This window comes from Notamacropus eugenii, chromosome 4, assembly GCF_028372415.1.
Source record: "Notamacropus eugenii isolate mMacEug1 chromosome 4, mMacEug1.pri_v2, whole genome shotgun sequence".
Taxonomy (NCBI): Eukaryota; Metazoa; Chordata; class Mammalia; order Diprotodontia; family Macropodidae; genus Notamacropus; species Notamacropus eugenii.
The window spans coordinates 110,197,440-110,200,165 of record NC_092875.1 but is presented as its reverse complement, the minus strand read 5'-3'; the positions used below and the strand labels follow the sequence as shown (position 1 = coordinate 110,200,165).

The following is a 2,726-nucleotide window of genomic DNA, read 5'->3' as shown; positions in this document are numbered from 1 at the left end:
ACCAAGCATCTAAATATCATCAGCATCATTTAATGACATTTTTGTATACCAGTTCTTGACTCAGACATACTCTAAAACAAGGTCATGTGGTATTCTCAACTCCAAGGGGGTTGAGAGAGGAGTCAGGAGAAAGGAGGGTAGGTGTTTGTCACATCATAGAAGATGTTCACCACAGATTTCAATGAGACAGATCCATGATAGAGAATGAGATTCTGACTGTGGATAACATTGTGCAGATTGGATCAAGCCTGAAACACTGTAGACTCTCTTTAAAGCTATCTATTATTATTCACAAAAAATTTGGCCTAATGTTCCTTTCTCTAGTTTTGTGACATTGTTCTCACCTTATTCTCTTGCTATTTTTTCCTGCTCCTTCTCAGTTTTATCTGCCAGATCTTTGTCCATACCACTTCCACTAAGCATATGACCTGACCCTGAAGGCTTTATCTTAAGATCTAATTTCACCAACTCATCAGTTCTAATGGGTTCAAACATTATTGTTATGCAGATGATTCCCAGATCTATATATTGATAATGTTTAATATAAAATTTTGGAAAAATCTCTTGTTCTCTCTGAAGCAAACTCAGATAATGCCTCTTCCTATGTCAGCAAAAGCCAGCCAAGGCTGACTCTACACTCCTTAAGGAGACCTTTAACCTAAGACACTATATCTTGAATAATGAGGCTTTCCTTTGTATCTTATTATCTATAGACATATACTATGTTATGGCATATTAATGGTAAAGAAAATATAGACATCTTAGGTCATAATTTCTATTGAACTTTGTTTACCCTTTCCTGTGTCAGCTATTTCGAGTACCTGTTTAGAACAGGAATCCTTGTGGGATTTTCTTATTGTACGTCACCGAGACTATATGTTTACCCAGCTGGAATCGCAAGGTAATTGTCTTGTCTTACTAAATTTATGATTTGTCCAACTAGGAGAGTTCCTTTCTCACAGCAAAATGTATATAAGCCAGAAGATTTCTGCACTGGATAGCCAGAACATTTCTGGCTCCATAATGCATTATGTTACCGTTGTCTTTAATAGGGAATTGATTAATTAATTAATTAAATCATATAATGTATGCATTTAGCCTGTTGCCTTTTCTTAACAAAGTTTTCAGGTCAACAATATTCAGAACTAGACTTTCTGTTAAGACTATATCATATTATCAGTTAGCTTTTGGACATTTCAGATTAGGTGTTTCATAGCCATTTGAACACTGACTGTGCTTAACCATATTAAAAGCAAGGTTTTTCCTCTATAATTTCTGTTTTGTGGTAGAACTGTCTTAGTAGAGTGAGGTCTGGGTCTGCCTCTGCTGAGCCACGTCTCTCCCCTCTCCCTCCTCCTCCTGCTGCTGCTGCTGCATCCTGGCCTCGCTGCCAGTCCAGAGCAGTCCAGAACAGCTCAGCGCAGCCCAGAATAGCTCAGTGCAGCCCAGAACAGCGCTTGCCCCTGCCAGCTCCTGGGCACTTCTGAGAACCAGACACTAAGGGTCCTGTTCACCTTTTCCCTACACCTCGAAACCAACATGGCCACCAGGGGCACAGTGACTGCTTTTGCTGGCTTTGATGACCAGGCTGATGCTGAAACCCTTCGGAAAGCAATGAAGGGACTTGATACTGATGAGGAAAGCATCCTAACTCTCCTCACAGCCCGAAGCAAGGCCCAGTGCCAAGAGATTGCAGTGGCATTTAAAACTTTATTTGACCAGGATCTTCTGGATGACTTGAAATCAGAGCTGACAGGGAAATTTGAGAAACTCATTGTGGCTCTGATGAAGCCGGCCAGGCTCTATGACATCTATGAACTGAAGCATGCTCTGAAGGGAGCTGGGACAAATGAAAAAGTGTTGACCGAGATTCTGGCATCCAGAACCCCATAAGAATTAGAGGGCATAAAGCAGGCTTATGAAGAAGAGTATGGCTCCAGTCTGAAGGATGATCTCATTGGGGATACTTCTGCATATTACCAGAGGATGCTGGTGGTTCTTCTGCAGGCTAACCGAGACTCTGATTATGGACTTAATGAAAACCCAGTGGAACAGGATGCTAAAGACCTGTTCCAAGCTGGGGAACTGAAATAGGAGACAGATGAAGAAAAGTTCATCATCATTCTGGGAACATGCAAAGTGTCTCACTTAAGAAGGGTGTTTGACAAATACATGACCATATCAGGATTTCAGATTGAAGAAACCATTGATTGTGAGATATCGGGTCACCTGGAACAGCTGCTCCTTGCTATTGTAAAGTCTGTCCGAAGTGTACCCGCCTACCTTGCTGAGACACTCTACTATGCCATGAAGGGTGCTGGCACTGATGAACACACTCTCATAAGAGTCATAGTTTCCAGGAGTGAAAAAGACCTATTCAACATCAGAAAAGAATTTGGAAAGAACTTTGCAACTTCTCTTTACTCCATGATTAAGGATGACACATCTGGAGATTATAAGAGAGCTCTGTTACTCCTTGGTGGTGGAGAGGACAACTGATCTGGCCACCTGGCAGAAAGTGCTTTCTTCTGTGCCTACCTCCTGGTGCCTTCCAGCTAGCCTCTCAAGTAGCCTCATTTTAGTATGTTAATGCTTTCTGTATTGCCCTATTCATACTAACATGCAAATGATTGGCCCCTGTGTGGAAGCATGTTGTAGAAGTGACTACTGTGCTTCCTTCTGATCACCACATTGAGGTTTCCCAACTTCACAGGCTGTGGGATCAC

General features: G+C 41.8%; 1 pseudogene; it reads left to right on the top strand.

Annotated features, from left to right (window-relative positions):
* The first annotated feature begins 1,536 nt into the window (after positions 1-1,536).
* Positions 1,537-2,499, top strand: LOC140498222 (annexin A5 pseudogene; annotated as a pseudogene).
* Positions 2,500-2,726: the final 227 nt, after the last annotated feature.